The 22,547-nt window shown below is 30.9% G+C and overlaps 1 long non-coding RNA gene across 1 annotated transcript; it reads left to right on the top strand.

The window, feature by feature from the left end:
- The first annotated feature begins 21,206 nt into the window (after positions 1 to 21,206).
- LOC126550339 (uncharacterized) lies at positions 21,207 to 22,132 on the top strand. The gene is made up of 3 exons (XR_007604407.1): positions 21,207 to 21,272; positions 21,390 to 21,480; positions 21,557 to 22,132. It is a non-coding gene; the product is annotated as an uncharacterized LOC126550339 (long non-coding RNA).
- Positions 22,133 to 22,547: the final 415 nt, after the last annotated feature.

The raw sequence follows: 22,547 nt of genomic DNA, 5'->3' as shown, positions 1-22,547 counted from the left end.
TTGTATATATATATTATTTCTTAATGCATACGAAAACTGTACCTGAATTACGTCTGATTTCCTAAAACGACTTAACGCGTCAAAGTATTGTCGACAATAATAAAAATATGGTAAAATATTACATAATTTCTATATCGTTTTTTTTTCATATATATAAATAATAAAAATAATAGCTTGTCTTTTGGTAATTTTTATTCTCTTTTTCAGTATAATCTAACTAGCGCTAAGTTTAACAAATTAAACACTATCGTTTTAAAGTTTATAAGTTATCGAAATTAGTTGTATTTTACTAAATAACATTTCAATAACTAAATATACAAATTGAATATTTATAGTATCATAAATACTATGTGCATAGCATGAAATATAGATATCATCGTTTTAATTTTATAGCACACCCGCGTATGAAGACTTTCTTATACAATAATATACTATTAAATGTTACGTAATTTAGTGAAGTACTTATATTATAATATGTAATAGACAATACTAGTATGGAGCTATTGTATAACCTACACACGGCGCCCTCGTGAGTACTAAAAACTATTGCCTAAAACTGGTACAAAACGTTATTAAATAGCTGCACATTTTAAAATCCTCATCCTCGGGACCATCCACTGACCGAGAGGATACTCGAAGTAGACCAAGGTTTATCGTATTTCGGAGCTTGACACTCGATCAGAAAATCATTATTTTCTTGTCGACAAGTACTGTTCATTTTGAACTAATCCTAACTCATTCTATAAACGACAACAAAGTGTTTGAATTCCGTGTGTTTGATGCAACTAAAACAAATAATAATCTCAGACTGTCTGCGCTCCTCAAACACAAATCGTATAATCATCGGGCGTAGGTCTAAACGTACGCTTCTTATAGTTTGTTTTGTATTTATTATATTTTTTTTCATATTTAGGTCTGCGCGTTGTACACCACAAATATTATAAGTTATGTGATATACATCAATATACCTTGAATGCCGCAGGTTAGGTGTCGCGTTTATCGTGTGCATTCAAGTACGTATAGGTTTACATTATGATAATATAATAACAATGATTATTATACAAATAATGATACACGCCACGAGAATTTTCAACATAATAGAGTGATACGATAATAATATATGTTAAAAAAATATAATAATAATGAAAGAAACACCGCGACGACAATGTGCGATGTTCGAGATGCGTTCTCCAGATGAGGGGAGGGCGTCGTGCAAAATTTGAATTTGGCGCAAAACGACAGGTGGCATAACCATATTATAACGTATAATATATGGGTATGGGTACGTTGAGCTCGAGCTTGTAACCATATACGTATGGTATAATAATTACAATAAAAATTGCTTGTGTTTATTGTTATCGAGGTGGCCAGCTATAAGTAAAAGACGGCTGCACGTCGCCGTCGCATCACGCATATATAATGTACGCACACCATGCAGTCGTTCAACCGCCGCTGGCTCCGTCGTGCATAGTTCGTTAAATTTTGCATATCAAAAGGATAAATGAGACACGAAATGCGTGTACACAACAACAATATAATATTATAATTTCGCGCGCCGACCTCGCTGTGTGTCGTTTTTCCGTCATCGTGCTTTTAAAAATAAATTATATCGTACCATTTACGCGGCTGACATATACAACACATATATATGAGTGTGTGTGTGTGTGTGTGTGTATCATCAACCATACTCCCCCAGTCATTCTACTTTAATAATGCATTTATATTCAAAAATACTGATTCTTAGCGTTTTTAAGTATACTTAACAGCATATTTCAAATGAATTTAAATAAAAAATCTATTTAAGCGTTGTGTAGTTTCCGAGTTATTAGAAGTAATAGTGTGTATCAATTGGATAATAGACCTTAAAAATGGCTTTACTTGTACATCGAAGTTATAAGATATATTATAGACAGGTATGAAGTGTTTTAGGCTAGGTTCGTACATTAGTATTGCTTTAATTTTTTAACTATTAAATCCCCATAACTACCCCATAACTTATTATGGACAAAATTTAGTAGGTACATACTACATAGAGTAATAACACAAAAACTAACGGTTTGATTTTCGATTTAGATACTTAAAATTTAAAAAAAAAAACCCATCTGATTAATAATTTACAATAAAAAAAGCAGTCAGTTCTCGTACGAAATGAAGTTCGTATCGCTAAAAGAAATTATTCGAAAAGTATACAATTTTTAAGTAGGTACTCGTAAACAATATTATGATCTCTGGGTAAATTAAGAAATTTCAAAGATCTGCAGAATTTGTTTAATTGGATGATTAAAAAGGAACAATTACGATGAACATACTGGGGGAATCGCCCTGTATTATGCATGGCGTATTACATTGTTGTGCATCGTATACGCGTATAATATTATCACTGTTTGTAAATCATTTAATTTATTCGAAAAAACTCGCGTCGAGTCCACTCACCAGCTTATAGGAACAAAAGTAAAAAATCTTTATCGCTCAAAGACATCGATTTCATCGTCGCGATATCATTACAATAATATACCTGCACGACTAGACTTTAAAAATATTAATATAATAATAATAAATTATTGTGCATGTTTACTATACGTTTAATAATAATCGTACACGTATAGTACCTGTATAGGGTACTTGAGCGTTTTTATTATTTTTCTGTTGTGGCGTGCGATACGGACGCGTGTGCGCGCGATTAAGAATATCTCAGCGTTTCGTCTGCAGAAAACCGTCCCGAGACGATTTATAATACATAATATTTTATTTTACTATATACGATCGTTTGAACCATGCGTGTGTGTGGTCTTTGCAGTCCGTATATTTATTATTATTATTATCATCATCGTCGTCGTCGTACGAATACGCCGTATAGGTTTGACGCGTATAATACACCACATGGAATCGTATTTATAAAAATATTGCTGCCGCTGAGAGAACGCTAAATACGACTGCAACGTATATTTTCATAGTGTACAACACTGCAGTACAATAATATTATTATACGTAATAATATAATGAATATAATGTTGCGACCGAGTGATTGATATCCGCAACGACGGCCGTGTAAGCACAATATAACTACGTCTATAAAACAGTGTACCTACGGTAATATTATGAATAATTTTATAGGTTTATTTTGGTTATTAGCAATCTAGGGACGACGCAAAAGTGTACAAAAAAAGTCTATAGGTACTCATATTTTATAGGTTCATTATGTACCTAATCAAAAACAATTAGAAACAGGTATAGGCGCATTGAAGGATAATAAATTAATAGAAGTCAGTTAGTTGTTTGAAGGAATAGCAGTCGATTTTGTAATAAAATAAATATTTTAACCAAAGACTGCAATGCACTGAATCAGCTGATGCAATGTAAATTTATTTTTAAATACAAGTTAATATTATACACTAGAGAGTTAGCAAAAGGAAAAACATTGTACATAATTAATTTTAAGTCACTTTAAGAACTTTCAAAAACTATCCTTAAAATTAATATCAAATATGTTAATGGAAAAAAACCCACGATTTCAAAGCTTATGGCCTTCTTGAGTTATAATTGTATAATGCAAAAAATAAACTAAAAATATCGAGATTAAAATATAAGTAATATGATTAACTTTTGTAAATTATGCAAAATAAAATATTATAATGATTACTATGTATAGTTCACTTGTTCATCATTTGTTCGATACTTAAAATCGTTTCCGTTCCAAAAAGTTAATATAAATAATACCCATGTAGTTTTAAATATAAATTACATTATAGTTGACAGGTTAGTCACTTATTATTATCATTATGATGTCTATAATGTAATTACTATAACTTAAACTTAAACAATAGGTAACAAATAACTAATATATAAATTATGAAGTATAAAAGTAATAATATTATACTTGTATAGTATTAGTATATAGGTGGAAAATTAATTGCTAAAAACCCTTCAAATCGAATTTTGGTGTCATTTTTTTTTTATATGACTGTACAATTTTCCAAAATATTGAAGACTATAATTTCTAAATTAAAATAATATACTACTTTGTAATCTATCTTATCTAGAATTTTTGTCATCGTATACAATTTTAAATATTTAAACAAAGAATAGAAATTTTATTATTATTTTGTTTTTAAATTCAAATGTTATTCATGTGAACTTATAACTTTTATAAATATTATGTTTTGCACATGCAATGACATTTTATAACTAAAAATTTCACATAAAAAATACATTCTATGTTATTATTAATAGTAAATTCATTTATTTTAATACCCAGCATTATAAATATATTATAACATGTAATTAGTAGTATGGATCATCTTAATCTTAACATTCATATGAAATGCAATCATTGCATATAAATAATGATTTATCAATAAATTAAAATATGTAACACATATATTACAGTAACTCAATATCTTATAATGAAGTACATTCAACACCTAGGTGCTGTATATCAAAGCAATTACCTATACTACTCCTTTTTTTAAAGTTATATAAGTTTATAGTTTACAGTCTGCACAAAAAAAATAATTACTTAATAAACTAAATAATTAATAATTGAATTGATTATTTTAAATTAATAATTAATGCAATATAAAAAGTAAAATACATTAAAATATAATATATCTTGTGTACGATAACTTAGTTAACGTTAATGTAATATAACAGCGGTAGACATGTAGAACGTATTTTATAATAAAGTAATATTATTAACTTGCGTTTAATAAAGTTTCTATAAATAATTACCGTTAATATTAAATTTGACTTGTATAAATATTTAATTAGACAATGATGTATACTTCATATCGTGTACTTATTATTTTAATTGGCCATGCATATTGCGCATTGTATAATATTGTCATACTTAAAATAATAATAAAAAAAAAAACTTGTCTCTAAAAATAATCAAATGAAAATAAGGGTGATGAAATTAACGGAACATTTTGTATATAGGTAGTTACGATAATTACTAACAAGTCTCTGCATTTTAAATTAATTACAAATTATTAGTCTCGTTTTCTAACTTTAATCGGTAGATTACATTTTAATTAATCAAATGAAGTTTAAGTACCTATGACGACAATCTAAATTTTAGAGGAATTTTGAATCCTGCGATGCGAATAATCGATAAATTCTCGGTAAGGATACGAATGTAGCTAAATATTAACAACCATCCTTTATTAAGACTGTAATCAGATTATAAAGGACAAATAACAGTTTTAGTGAAAAGTTTTAATTTTTAACTCACCGCAAACGAGTGTAAAAAAATTAATTCAAAATAAAGACGATATTAAAAAAGAAAAACGCGTCCTACCCTCCACATGTTGTTGTATCCTTTTGTTTGTATACAGGTCATACCAATTTATACGACAATAGATTACAAGAAGTATTAGTAACTTGCACGTAACTTTACCTCATAATAATATGTATATACTTATACTTATGTACTTTATTATTATTCTGATATTGACTTATTGTAGCAGTCAAAGTCATTTAAATACTATAAAATAATATAATATAATAAATATATTTTACAGAGAAAAGCAAATCGAATTTCTCCAGTCACCGATGTGACTGAACCTGATTGGTGTATGTGGGACGTGGATAAGGGATGACAGAGTATACGTGGGGTGGCGAAGAAAAATGTTTCGAAAAGTCTGGCCATGTCATATGCACACACGATAATACGCAAACGGACCCACTGAAAGCCACGAAGATCTAAGCCACGCGCTAGTCAGATATATTTACATAATTTTATATTAAACATACACACGAACAATAAGGCCATTGTATATCTACGTATATATAATATATATATATGTGTGTATGTCAGATTGTTCAATCAGCATAGCTCACGTGCGTATTATTACACCACAATAACATATTTCATGAAATATCGTGGTTTTGTTTGGTGTGCGTCGTGGAAGGGTAGTGAAGGTGGCTGCATGAGATGAATAAATCCGATTTGAAAACAAAAACTCCGGTGATGGGTTAGATTGCCTTCCCACGAGAATGTAAAATGGCCTCTGCCGTATTTCCAAATTGATCCTAAACCTCTGGTTCGCCACCAATGTTTTGCAAATAATCTGCAAATATTTGCAAACTAGCTCTTCTAGAACCTATACAAACTGGTGGCAACTGCAGCGATGGAACGGCTGTAATAAGCAAAACGGTGAACTATGTTTACCCATAATATTATACGTGATATTATACCCATACCAATATATCCCACCAATGCCGTATAATAAAACCGTGTTCATGTTCAGTCGGTAACGGTTTTTAGGCGAAACCATAATACAATTTCACAAAAAAGACCTCTATACATTATGTAATATGCGTACTGCATTGAAGGAACGTGATTCAGGGGCATATAAATACGGACAGGAGAGGATATGAAGGATAAATCCCGAAGAAAAAAAAACCTTATCTAAATTTCAAGTTTAAATACTAATTTGAATTTCATAAGAATTATTATTGCGAAAATGTGACGTCTTTATGAGTGTTTAAAATTATGCTTCATAGTACACACACACACACACACACACACACATACACAAATCGTAAAATTCAAAAATCAAATACGTTCTTCTTGGGTGTTTAAAAAAGTCACCCTATATCGCCACGACACATATTATTATTGTTATATTTTTACGAGGCTTGTACTGAAAATGGTTTAGAAACGACTTTAAATGTATACGAAAACGTCACTATAGCGTACCTACACGGTGTACGGCGGTCACACATTCTTCACACGGCATTTGCCGATAACTTGTTTCCGGTTACGAAACGCGTAGTTCCGCCGCAGCCCATGCATCTCGCAAGCGTGTCGGTGGTGGAAGGGGAAGGAGAAATAATATAATTCGCCCTCAGACGACGGTGGTTGTATGTATACGTATAGGTTATGTATGTATACCTAACCTAACCTGTCGTGGACGGAAATCTAATTAATTCTCCCGTCTGCATGACGCATCACGGTGACGGTACTCGACAATGTATATAGAATCAAGTACCTCCAATAATTTATTACAATATATAGGGTGATTTTGAACCATACTGAGCTTTAAGCTTTTCCAATGGGCATTATAAGGTTTTACTCGTTTATAGGGCGTATGTATGGGGAATATTCTACGTTTTGTATTCATAATAATTCTAATATTACGAGTATATAGGTAGTGTGTCGTAAAATTTTGGAATGAATTTATTTATATAGTGCCATGAAATATTATCAGGTACTTCCAAGTTCACGATATGAATTTGTGTGATCAATACATCTAATACAGGAACGATGTTATACTTATCTTTCTATTCGATTATCTGCAGTGACGTACACATAAATATGTCCGGGCCATAGACCTTAAAAGAATTATGGGCTGATATCAGAGATAAAATATCAACGTTGTTCAAAAAATGTAACATAGAACTTACTATCCTTATATAGCGAGAAAAAAAAAGTTTAACAACATTTTATAGCATTTACCTTCGGTCATACGACCTATATAGGTATAAATAGCGGTACTACCATATGTACAGATATTGACTATCTTCTTCTGCCGATGTTTGCAATAGGTGACCTATGATGGCAGAGTAATAAGGAGGACACGAAGTGTCTATATTATTATCATTAATAATATGTGTGGTCAGCGTAGTTAATCGTTTTTGTTTATGTAGGTTAGTAGTAACAATTTATGCGGACTGGGTCGTTTTCTTCCAAAAATGGGTATTCTCCGTTTACTTCTAATTATTGTTTCGGACTTTAATCAGATGTATATTTCACAAATATGTTTTCATATGTATATTAATATTACTTATACTTATATTTAATTTCTATTGATAGATATTTATTTTTTGCTAAAATATCATATCATTTTAAATAAAATATAAAAAAAAGCTTGTAATAAATAATAATTCAAAGGCATAATATTATATTAATAGGTATATGAGATATTATACATTTTTATGTATTGCATGTTTTATTAATGAAAGAAATTAGATAATAGAGGAAAAACGGTATGCCATTATTAGCTTGTTGGAGGAAAATATTAATGTAACCATCTTAACCGTAGCCATTGTAAATGACCATGTACTCGAAAAACTAATTTTTATTCCAACACGAAAACGTCGAAAACATGTGTGTTAGCCATAAAGAATAAGCGAATGTGACGGATCATAAAACATCAGAGATTGTAAGTATGTATCAAATTATATCAAGTTAAGTTCTATCTCGACGAAATAATTACATATTATTATTATTTTGTGTATACTGATAATAATTAATATGCATCATTCGGTAATTATTAAAGAGGTTCTGCAGGCAAACGAAGAACATTGCACTGATGATAAACGGATGTACTTACGTAATGTTCTTAAAATAATAAATGAATAACCGCGCTAACATGGTACACATTGCAATAAATGTAGTAAATATAATTTAATTTATTAAGAAATACAATAAAGAGTAAAGACAAATGATCACGATTATTTTTATAGCAAGATAACAAATTAAGTTCGTACTAAATTAACTAAACAATATATTATTATACTTATATATTTTTTTTTCGTAACATATTAAGAAAACACAATTTATTATTATACGCATTACAACAACGGAAACTTTGCGAGGAAATTTCATTTTATGATAGGTTTCTGTGTCATCCGTTTTAGCATTACGTTTAGAACATTATAAATACGAACATTTCTGCCGAAAGACAGACGTCCGGCAGATCGGATTTCGCGGTCAGCGCCAAACTTCGTCTTCCATATATTATCATAATATATATATTGTTATATAATGTACATTATCATCGCGGCGGGTCTGCATGAATCATCCGGAGTGGATGACATATTTATTGTATCCTTATTATTGTTTTATTAATGAAAATGATATCATTATAATATATCGTATACACCGGATGTCTGAACAGTCAAGCATATGATACATAATGACGATAACAGCTCTATATAAATACTATTCCCGTCCGACTCAAAGCTTTGCACTATGACAGCGGTATATTTCAACTCAGAATACCCTGTGGGATGTGGTATACGGCGAGATTAGAATATTGCGTGTTATGCGCAGTGTCGTTTACCATCATTTCCGATAGGTATATTTATCTCGTACGCCGGTTTACTGTGTATATAACAATATATATATTGGTATTATGTAGCCTTTACGTAAACTGTCTGTTCGCGTGAAATAACTTTTTTTTTTTCAGAAACTATATAGGTACCTACCTATGAGTTTTTATAATAATGAACATTGTATCGTTTCATCGTGCTACACCTGCAGATGACGATGTAAACACATCATCAGATAGGCGTATTATATTGGCGTGTCTCGCTGGGTCGTTGTATTAATTTTTTTTTAATTTTAGAAAATAATCATAAGTTTGTTTAAAACGTTTTTTTTTTTAATCTTTTTATTATACCCGTGAGTTGATTACTCTTTTTACGCATATTTCGTATTATAGTAAAAATATCAGGTATATAGGGTCGCCCTCGTTTCGGGCGTTTTACTGTAAGGCGTGTTTCGAATAATGTAATACTTACCTAATATGGTTTGTGTTGTGCTTACATTTTTGTCGATTACTATATTAAATAAATTATGAAAATATATAATACGATAAAATATCATCAGAAATTCTTGTAAAGATTAAAGATTATCCGCAGTGTTTTATTTTTGAAATAGTTTATCGCAAATAATTTTTATTATTGACGATTTTTGTTGTTATCGTGTTGATGATCTATAAAATTAATATTAATAATACTGTCGCAAGAACATGATGCTTTTCGTTCTTAAATGTTGACAAAAAACAAACCACATACCATATGGCGTATGTATACTTAATATATAGAGACGCAATAAAAAGTTAATAGTAAATTTATTTATTTATTTAATGGAATCTATTGACTTTCAGTGAGATGTTTATACCATATTATAATACATCAACAAAATTTGAATTTATAATTCGTGTAGATAAACAATTCATTTTTTTTTTTTTTTATAAATTTCAAGATGTAAGAATGTATATGACAGGTGGATACAACACAACTATTACGTACATAATAACTCGTGTCTAGAAAAGTGGCAATCGGATATTTCTGTATGTATTCAACCCTCATCAATAAAAAAATACACTCCTTCGACCGAAATATATATAATGCCAATGCCAGCATAATGGTCGAATGTGTTTAAAAATATAATATGTTAAGTAGATTTCATGAGATAATATTAATATCAATTATTCATTTTAGGACAATGCTCATTTTAAGTTCAGACAAAAATAACGGAAAGCAGCCAGAAAGTGGTAATTGATTCACAACCTAAATTTAATGAAATGTACTATCCTTAGACCTTAACACAATAAAAACGATTGAAATGATAACAGTGCTACATAATCATTATTACGTTTTTAGTATTTTAGCAAGGTTCATTAGTTTGTTTCTTTTTTTGGTTTATAACTTATATAATATTATACCAATACACATTTATTCAATTATCCCTTTTAAATGTTTAATATTAATGAGCAAAATTGTTTACGATTGCTGTTTGTTTGCCAACACTTGATGATAATCGAGCGTGAGAAACACATTTCATTAACTGGTTACGGCAGGTGATCTGTAAACTTACGTGCAGATCCGCATCGAGTTTAAATTAAAAACGAAAGTTAAGAAATACTTTCGTAGAACTCCTACAAAGTTTACAGCAGTGCCTGGGGATGTTCAAAGTTTTATTTTAAAACTCGCCTCAATTTTTTTATTTATGTCGACGCGTGTACTAATTACAGTTGGAACAATTTTTCACGCGGCTGCTTTAAAGCACTTCGTCATGTTTTTCGGAATACAAACGAAAAAAAGTGAATAGAAAAATGTATTTCTTCTTTTTAATTTATTTTCAAGTCATTAATAATAACTTTTTAGTCGACAAAGATTCCGCATCAGTTGTGAAAATTTCGTTAATAATGTTTAACTAATAAGTAATAACTAATAACAAACGGTGTGTATTTATTTTTTTTGTACTACTTATACTCGCAAAAATTAGAACGCGAAGTTGAATAGGAATTTCTGTGAATATTTAAAACTGCGTTAAGTCTAATATTATTATTTATTACACACATATTTTAGAAAATAGTTTTTTGTTGCCTTGAGTTTTTTACATTTAAAATTAGTGTTGTTATCATATTGAATTGAATACCATGTAATAAGTATTATTGTAGAACAGATATTATACTGACAGTAATAATTTCTTTAAGCAATCCGCAGCAGGATCTTTTAATATTGTACTTGACTATCTACGAATACTATAACTGATAATCTCATTTTGAATACCAAAGTTCTTTTGTCAATATTCAGTTTTCAGAATTTTTGGAAAACATTGTAACCGACAACAGTCACCGGTGTTTCCTACCCTATTCTACTCTACACTTATATATTGATTGGTGATCCGATGTTATTTTAAATTGAAACTCGACAAAAAATGAATGGATATACCTATCAAATTATTTTTATAATGCTTAATTGTATTTATATATTAGAAAACCTAACTGTTTTTTACAGAAATAAACATTTTTTTTTACAAATAAAATTTGCAGTGAGTTAAACAGTTCGCCCGTTTTCAGGACGAAATATAGGTACTCGCTTATTGATTATGATTGTTTGTACAAAAATACTAAAATTAATATAAAAATTAAAAAAAAAACAAATTTGATAGATTGCTTAATCGCATATTATGTATAATGTATATGAAATATTATAATATAGTAAGTATATTAGCAAAGAAAAAATAATAATGTCATTTAACTGACCTGTGTTATTTTGAACAGTAAATCTCGTGACTGTTGCTCTAGTTATTATCGTAACGCATCCTAGGTCAACGAGGACCCTTTTGCAAAGGCTGTGGAAGCGTTGGCAATCATCTATAGGTATGCGATCTCTGTAAGACTGAGCCAAGACTATTTTCGATTTGGATTCCGGGTGGGTTGCGAATAAAACTCTATATACGGTGGACATTCATTTGCATAAAAAAGGTCAACGTGGCTTTTAAGTGTTTACGACGACGGTCAAAACATTGAGCTCCAAACGTCTAAAAATATTCAAACAAGAATCCAAAAACGACCGCCAACGAAGACCTTTGAGCTGTATCATTGTCGATAAGTTTAATCGTTATTTTATTGAAACAAAGTTGCGCCGCCACAGCAATGTTCAAATATCGTTTGAGCCGACCTGATCAAGTAACACTCGATTATAATACATACATATGATACATAAATACTTGTATGTGAATATATGATTTTGAACCCTGTACTCATTATACATGTTCCTTTAAGTTGTTTTTTCGCTATGTCTAATATTAATAACGGAGTTGGGAGGGGGGAGGGAAGAGCTAAGTTGAAGCAATTATAAATTTAATTTTGGAATTTTTATTTAATCAGAACATTTAGAAAACAAAATACAAAATAAGAAGACCGATTAATTCACAACCATTTGCAATTATTTTTGAAAATCTTGCATCCAGACTAACTTTGTGCATATCATCAATACATTTATAAAACATTGACAATAATGAATAATGATAAATGATAATCAATAACTCTTCATATAAGATAAAATTATATTATAAAATGGACAATAATACATTACCGGAATCTATATTTTATTAGATTAAAACAATAAAATATCGAAAAACTTTAATACGAATAATTATATTTTACATAAAAAAATTTGAACCGTTAAAAATAATGGGCGAGCTTTTATGCTAGGTAAATAAAAACTAACAACGCGTGGTTGCCAGTAGTTAATAATGATACATAGGTATAGAGTTAAATCAATCGATATTACACGATGTTATTAAAAATAATAATAATAATAACGTGTTGAAAAAGCGATAAATTAAGATTATTTATTACACCATATATAAATTGCTGTGATTTAAAATCGCAAAACTTGGCCAGTTACACAATGACCACGAAACGGCTTTGTTTGGTAAACACTAATTAAATGGAATTTGTTTTTCGAAATTAATTGTATTCAAGCTCGTGTGGCATGGCAGTACGGCGTATAGTTTTTGCATAAAATAATTATTATCGTTTCCAATATAGTTAGTAAATGTTGATTCCGTTCACAATAACTGAATGCGAAAAATTCGAGCGATATAATTGTGATGATGATAAACACAAGATAGTTGTTTTAATGACGTACAGTTATTTCTTATTATATTTCGAAAATATTATCAACTTGTTAATAAAAAAAAATGTTTGTTCAAAATTCAATTACATTTAAACATCAAAAGCAATGCGCTTCAAACTATACGAGACTAAAAGAAATAGTTCTTTATATTATTTTAAAAGTCAAAAAGTTCATAAAACGGTTTCCCAATTATAACGAGTGTTCACGACTGTTAAAACTTTAAATTAAATCGCTCCGTATACCGTTTTATAATTTTTAATATGTATATAAGGACCTTAGCACTGATATTGAAATAATTTATAGAAAATGTGGGTGCCGCGTGCCGACGACTACATATATACATATAGGCAGTGTTTTGTATTTGTTTATAATAACACGTGATCAAAAGGGTGACGCTTGTAAGGCAGCAGAGTGCCGAGCATACTCTAAATATTTTTCAAAAATTTCGGGGAGGTGGATTTTATTTGACAGCGGAATACAGATGAAAATTTTAATTTAACGTCATTCTTTGTTTGAGATTCTTGATATAATAATATTACGTTTCACGATAGTTCAAGAAGAAATTTTAGTTTTGTCGCCTTGCGCTATAATATGACTAAATTATTTTCTATCGACTAGTGAGTGAACTGTTGTGTATGAAATTTTGAAAATATAATATAATATAAGTACCTACTATTTTCCATTACGGTTGTTATTAACTACACAATACTATTTGCCTGTAGTAAACATGTTATAGCAGTTTACATTATATTATATTATGAACACACAACTACGACGTACCTGGCAACCGCGATCCTCGCGATAATACGGCCGCCGAAGGGAAAATCCGTCGACGGGCGGGCGAACATCACAATGCCGTTTTAATTATATTTTTTTAGGTACCTAAAGCCTCGCATGAGTGTGTGTGTGTTGATTTTTTTTCCGTCCTAGTAAACGGGTAATCGGCGGAAATCACGTTGTTTACCACGGCTGCTGCAGCTGATGCGACCGACGTTGTGATTACGTTTAAATGAAGTTTTTGATGGGTTTTTATTTCGTTCCGTTTATTACTATGGATTTTTTTTTTTTTTTTTTATACTCTTTACAGTTCTCCAAACACCTATTTAGGACCGAACCGCCCTTTTTTACCCGAAACGCGTTGCCTCCCGCAGATACCTCCACGGTGCACATTATACATAAAATATATAATATTATACGTGTTTATAATAATATCGTGTTGTGATATTGCGCATATGTACGGTATTCTTCTGGTTTTGTTGGCCACGTTCATGTTTAAAACCACATGTAATTTTTAATTAAAAAATTACTCATCCCTAATGAACCGTCCGTCGGAAAATAATTTTTTTTCGTCTGATTTAATGGGCACATTCCATTATTAATTGAATATAAACGACTACCTAACTACACGTTTTTCGGTTTCGTGTTAAGCCAATATTCTGTTCAATATTATTATGTCGAAAAAAAAAATACGTACCAAAACGATTACGCCGGAAACCCTGCACTAGATGCACTATACCTATATAATATTATCGTATAGGTCCTAAACATATTATTATTATAATGTATATTTACAGTTTTAATATTATTATTAGGTATGTAGTAAAGACCTGCACGGGCCGGGCTTACCCAGCCCGGTCCGAAATTGGCCCGGCCCGGACGGGCTTTGGGCCGGGCCGGGTTTCTATAAAATGCAAGACGGGCCGGGCCGGACCTTTAATAGGACAAAAGTTACGGGTCCGGACCGGGCCGGACTTTCCCTAAATGGAAGGCGGGCCGGGCCGGACTTCCTTTACATCAAAGGCGGGCGGGCCGGGCTTCTACATTAGAAATTCACCAATATAAAAAATTTTTTGTTTAATATTTTTAGGGGGGCTTTTAGGCTAAAAAATTATTTTTTTTCGGGAGAGGTGCTAAGTTTCCGTACGCCAGACATTTTGTATTAAATGTGTTAAATATCCTGGCCGAGCAGTTTTTAAAATTACGAACCAAACGTACATGGTTCGGCTTCCTCACCAAATGGAAAATACTATTCCTGGGCCGGGCCGGGCTTTCTAAAAATTTTAACGGGCCGGGTCGGCCCGGGCTGCCAAAAAATATTGTCGGGCCGGATCGGGCCGGGCTTACTCACAATAAACAATTCCCGGGCCGAGCCGGGCTGTCAAAAAATATTACCGGGTCGGGCCGGGCTGTAAATTATCGGCCCGTGCAGACCTTTAGTATGTAGTATGTACATAACGTTATTAAAATCGAGATAAAATGTATATCGGTCGTGTATATAGTGTTGTTTATGATTAACACCGCTAATAAGTTTTTCTTGTGAAATTATACGCAAAAATGTATTTGATTGAAAAAACGGGCTTTTGAATGCATACAATATTTTACAATATATTTAATTAGCCCGTAATAACATAATAATAATAACAATAATAACAATATATATAATATAGATGGGTATCGCGTTGATACACCTTTATAGTGTTGGCACATACTTTCCTTGGAAACAATACTTTATTATATTTTATTTACGTTGATTGGACGAATAAGGTCAGTAGGTATAGGTTTTATTGGAATCGTGGTGTTACGTCTGAATGACTCTGATCTATTGAATTCACGTGATCTATCAAAAACGAAAAAGGAATAACAATCACTTTTAATTAAATATATATTTCCTTTGTGTCTTAGATGAAAAAAACAATGTTTGACGTTACAAAAAAAAAAAAAAATAATCGACGATATGTCGTAATTATTATGGAGTACAAAACATCGTAAACAAATAAAAATGTAAATTACAATAAAAAAAATATATATACTCGTATATAAATTATTAAATTGAAATAAATTATACCCCGAACGACTAATTTAAACAACAAAAAAGAACTCGTAGATCTAATAAAACCTGATATTATCTTTACGGTACATTTTATTGAAGGATATAGAATGATATTACTCAAGAAACAGTATATTTTTTTATTCAATCAAAATTGTTCGTATAATGTAAAATTTACATTTGTATTGAAATTTCCTAGTTGTAATGTATGGCATCTTTTTTTTTCTTTCGAGAAACGCTTAAGTAAGTACCTACCTATTCAACAATAAAAAGTTAGATTTATTCCGTTTTTATTTTCAATACATATTCTTTCCATCGGTTCGGTGTAGATCACAAAACGCTAACGAAAAGCTATTACGGGTAAGGTATACACAATTCCGGAGTAGCCGGTTTTGTTAGTTTTTATTGTATCGGAGAGTATGAAATTTTCTTTTACCATTCTTTGTAATGTAGCGACTGAACACTGGATAGGTGTAATTATACTTGAAATATTAAACCTATACATAAGATAAACATTATTTATTGGTAGAATTTTTGTGTTCTGAGCAATGTTTGCTTTTGTGAAACTTGAAGTCACGTGTAGCTGTCTACGGACCGACCGAATCGCCCTTCATCTCTGTCTCTGTTTCTGACTCTCTCTTTCTCTCTCACACACACACGCCGAGTATAATATTATATTTTTATATTATAATGGTATTTGTTTTCGTACATCGGTGTCGTCATTGGCCATTGCGGCGTCTTGTGTTTGCTCGGTAAGACGAAATCGTTCGAGTGAAAAATCAACACACAAGTGGCTCCGATGTAATGATATAATAGGTTAAAAATAAATACAAAAGTGACGGCGGGGAGAGCCGGAGGAGAGTTTGGGGAAAGAAATAAAAACAATTTTCGAACAAAAGAATTTAGTCGGCAGATGTTTCTTTTTTTTCTTCCTTTTGTCGGCGGGCATCATCGTCGTCGGTCAACGCAAAATAATAATCGAACGGACCAAATCAGGCCATACACGTATTCGTACCGCGTCGAATATGCATTTTCTGTATGACATCGCGATTAATATTAGCTGATGGGTGATGTATACCTATATATAGTAGTATAGTACATGGTTTCGATGTGTTTTTTTCCCTTTTGTGCGCGAATATTGCGTTGATTCATCACCCCGTCGCCAAAATGTTTCGCACTACTGCGTTTTATCCACATTTTCGCGAACACAGTGCCTACAATAATTGCTACGAAATACCGTCCTTGGCCGGACCAAATGGAAATTGTTTCTGGATGCAGATTTGAACGGTACAGACGATTGTTTTTGTTTTTCCGTTTTTTTTTTTTTTAAACCCGTTTCCGGAAATGGCTGAGTGTATGACATTACAACAGCAGACATCTGTTATTTAACTATAATATATGTATAATGTGCCGACAGAAAGTGATCGACTATTTCTATCGTTCTATGATTATAGGTATCTATGAATAATTGTTTTCTTTTTTCTATCTGAACTAGCATATTATTTTGAAAATAATTTGGTCCTAGATAAGAAGCTATTAATCAAAAGTTTCTCATAAAACGACTAAACTTTCAAGTAAAAGTATTGCATTGACTTTTGAATACGTGTGTATAAAATACTACATATTACAATATAATTAACGATGAAATAGATAGGTATATATATATACCTATGTTTTAACCGTAAGAAAATAAATGTACCAACTTGATACTTTTTGAAAATGCTAAACGCTTAGTTAAATTTAAAAATAGGGACTAAAACTGACACGTAATACGATTATTTCCAGTTTTTTCTCTGTGTATATAATATATTATGTATATTATATTATTCAAGTTATATAATATAGTATAAACCTACGATGCATATGTATACCAACAATATATGTTGCTATAAGTATAACGTAATCTAACACGGCGTAGCGATCGGTGATAATATGCATAAGGGGTTTAAACCCTACAAAATCCCTTTCTGATAAATCGTTTCAGTTTCTAGTAGGCTGTTCGTCTTCTTTCTTTTCGTTATTATATTTTTTTAATTGCACAACGATTCTTTGAAATGTTTGCAACGTGAGGGTACAACACAAGAGGTTATAAACCGTTGAATGTCTTCGTCTTACTGGAATTATTTATACCAACCAACCGACGGTTACAACAATCGGCTTGTTTTTATTATTATTATTATTATTACCGAAAGATTCATCGTCGAGGGGTTTAACCTGTATTTTCAGGTTTTTATTTTTTGTTATGGCGTTGCAAATGAAAAGAGAAGTGATTGTTGAAAAAAAAAAGATTATAATACAAAATGTAGAAGTCCGATACCGTGAAGGCTGCAACGACAACGACGCGTAACGCTAAAACGTATAAACGTTAAAAAATGCGGTTAACAATAAAAAAAAAACACGAAAATTCATAATAATAGAAAGCGTTTTGTTGGTCAACAAACACGCTTTGTCATCTTTGTAAGTATATTCGCTAAGAGTAATGATAGTAATATAATTTTAAACACCTTACCATTTACCGGTAACATCGATAATGAGTATAAAATATAAATCTTTGATGATCTAATCAAAATTGATCTTAGAATATTGTTTTTTACTCTATATTGAATTCGATATTCGTGTTAATTTGGTGTTTTATGTTTACAGAATGTATGTATAGATTTTGCGTTTCATCTATTTTATATAAATTGATAAATTATTATCTCTAAAATTATGTATATATCGACCGATAAATGTAATTCACCGACGATGATAAATGACTTACATCACGATAGGTACTTATAACGTAGTAGACAGAAGTAATAAATTTACCACTGCAGTTCAGACATTTGTACTTATTTCATTAACTTCTCAATCTAATTTTAAGTGAGGTTTATTAACGTCGTAAAATATAAATACATAACATACCTGTCCTAAAATTGTACATTTACAAAACACTCTATATTTGTATGTATTAACTATAAAATATTATATATTTTTAAACACGTGATTGAAATGACATTTATTAGACTAAATAGGTAATACCAAATATAATACATATTTTTTTTAATTGACGCACTTGTAAACCCGTTATTTGTATAAAGACTAAAGGCATGTATTATACAGCCCAAGGTTATATCGCATCTCATAATACTATACGGAACACTACAGAAAAAAGTTGTTTATTTATCTATTTTTTAAACCGTATTATAATAATATGCCCTTAAGCATAATTTATAAAACTTTTTAGTACAAAATAATATTATATAATTAATAACTGATGAGACTCGAGTCTGTTTAAAAAGAAATCAAGATAAGTATCTAAAAGTCGAGTTAATCTCTGAAAAAATATGAAATACGAGTAGTTACAAAAACGGTTTGAAAAAAAAATTACTTGGATACGATATTGTACGCCGCTGTAAGATTGTGATAAAAGGAATATAATAAAGGATGTGTAAAAATAAAATAAAATAAAGAACTTTGTGAAAATATTTCGTTTGTTTAAGCGTTTAATTATTTAAATAGGCATTGTATAGTCTATAATATAGCGAAGTATTAAAGTGTGTCGTGCACTAGCTCATGAGATTACAATAATATAATACAATATACCTATCACCTGCAGTTTTGGCCCAAAATTATAGTTTTCCGATACGCACAATAGTGCTGGTTGGGTGATATTGAACGATATTTTATTTTATTATACATACACGAGTAGAGCCAAAAAATAAAAAAATAAAAATGAAAATGAAAATAAACGAACCATTCTCTTCGAGAGAGGAGGACCTGACACGTAGCGCACAATAATACTTATATATATATATAATATATAATGTATAATAGTCGACAGCATTATTCCATGTCTGTAATGTGTATTATACACTATTTCAGCGTACGTATTATTATACTGGCATATAAAATAACGACGATGATAATAGTAATAATAAAATAGAAACGATTGTTCTCCAAGGACTCTGCGGCGGCGGTGTCCTGCGGTTCGGCAATATCGACCATGTATATATATATATATATATATGTATCGAGAGGAATAACGCTATTATAAAACAATACGTGTTTAATGGTCATATAGGTGGCCCATTGCACAACGCGATTTATGAACAATTATTATTATTAAATGTATACGTGTACTCGATGGCCCGGCAAACAGCCGCTTCGCTTGTTGGATGGAGATCGATTTTCTTTTCTATTATTTTTAATTTTTTGTTCCTATATATAATAATAATATAATATTATTCTTATTGTTTCTTCCCTTTGGGTGTATTGTATTCGACGTGTATTAGACGCGAACATTTGCGACCCCTTCCACAGGTATTTCCAAATAATAAACCAAAACGCGTCGAAACCACCGCGGTCGACTCTTCGGTGTAAACATACAGCGTGGTATACCATGTATTCATGTGCACCTTGTTTATAATACTTTGAAGTATGGGTAGTCGTTTTAATAAGCTAATATTAATAATTCCACAGTCATGTCGTAAATTAAGATACTTAATGGTGTTTCCTATTAATATTTTCTGCACCATCTATGATGATATTAGATGACTGTGTATAATAAATGAAATAAGAATATGTCATGAGTACATCGTATCTAAAGGAAACTTAACGACCGTTCATTGGTCATTCTAGGTTAAACTTCTAGTATAAGAAACTTTCAAACACAAAATATGTAGGGAAATATCTGGGAGGCAATAAACATTTTAGGTTTTTACGTACATTCCGAATACTTTTCCAAGTTTGAAACGTATTATATAGCTGTAGAAAAAAAACTTGTCAAATAATGTCATAGTTAAAGCTATTGCATCGATTTAACATGTGAAACGGTTTAAAATAAGTTAGAAGATTGAATTATATAAGTAACGTTCAAATGTCAAAAATGTCGCTTATTAAAATATATATAGTAAAATTTCTCAATTTTCAATGGTTCGTCTTCAAGCTTAAAACTTGGCATTATATATACAAGAAAATCCATTAATTTTTCTTTCTGCGAGTATGCGTCATCTAAATAAACGACGATTAATTAAAATGAGATGACATTTTGTATAAGACGGTTAAGAAGAGGAACATTAAGATATTTGAACGAAAAAAATAATGAAAGGATGGCATCTCGTCGTAACCCACCTCCAGCCACTACCCTTATTTTATCATTGTATATACAATACGGTGTGCCATATTTTAGTATATACTTTTTTATCATACGTCAGCTAACTTTTTTTTTCATTAAACAGACGATGGAGTTCACCACTATTACAATATACTAAAGAATCGGAACGTCACGAAACACTTCACGGTAACTGTTAAGTAGTATATATTATTTAATATAATGGTTTTTTTTTATTATTATTATTATTATTTTTTTATTTTTTTTTTGAAGTACGCTCGTATAATCATTATTACTTTCGTTTAGGTCATAACGAAGTGGAAGACGGACAATGCTAATGCGGCGGGAATTCGCTTTCGGGTAACGCGGGTTTAACATGACGTAGGCAGGCAAGCAGGTACCCGTACACACCGCTGCACCGACTAATGGATAATATTTCGTGTTAATAATTTATGTCTAATTTGTTTGCTTAGCTAATGGGCTCGAAAGTGCCGAAAGACTATATGTACAATAAAACGGCTTTAACGAAACTTTCGTCGTTGCGGTCGATCGGCGTGGTAATGGCCGGTCTATATATATATATATATTATATAAATGTATATATGTATATGCGCCTGACGGAGTATATAGACACATAAAACGTCGAAAAGTGAATAAGACCGTGTCCGACCAATTCAAATTAGAATACAGAGTGTTACAAGGCTGGCCCATTACGTGTCACTCTGTTTCCGACGTTGATAAATGACAGTCACGACCCCCGCCAAAGTACACTGCTGACGAAATTTGTGTTCAACTGTTATGGAAATGGGTTCGGGGCCAGCCGATGCGCAAGAGAATATAATAACAACAATAATAATGTGTATAATAATTGTTGGGCACAAAGCTAAAAGCGATGCGCTTAATATTTTGGACGTTACATATTATTATACAATGCACCAAAACGAGCCATAAGGTGTCATGTGGGTGGACAGTGTTCGGTGTAATGATAATAATATTATATAGTATATATTATGTACAAGCCATTTGTGCACGAGTAAAAATGAGTTTAAATAAATCCCTTGAACGAATGAATGCGATAATTGATAATGTTATTGTATATTTAAACAATCAGTGTATGAGAAAAAAATGATAAATACTCGTATTTGTACAAAATTGGTATGTTTGGAATGCATATCAATTGAAAACTTAGTCTTACGCTCGATTACTTTTAAAAAACATTTGATCAAAGATCACAAGATACAAGAGCACGATGATTTGTTTATACATTTTCCATCTAAACAAGTCATAATAATAGACTTATACTTTGTTCGTGTACATATTGACAAGGTAAACTTTTGATTTTTTTAAGTTATTTTATATTCTATAACATGCATATTTGATGAATATAATATGAGTATTGAGTAGATTTTATAATATTTATAAGATATTAATTTTTATACTATAACGTTTCCACTATAAGTAGGT

Source organism: Aphis gossypii, chromosome 2, assembly GCF_020184175.1.
Source record: "Aphis gossypii isolate Hap1 chromosome 2, ASM2018417v2, whole genome shotgun sequence".
In the NCBI taxonomy this organism is placed as follows: Eukaryota; Metazoa; Arthropoda; class Insecta; order Hemiptera; family Aphididae; genus Aphis; species Aphis gossypii.
The sequence above is the reverse complement of the archived record's forward strand: the minus strand, read 5'-3'. Positions and strand labels throughout refer to the sequence as shown.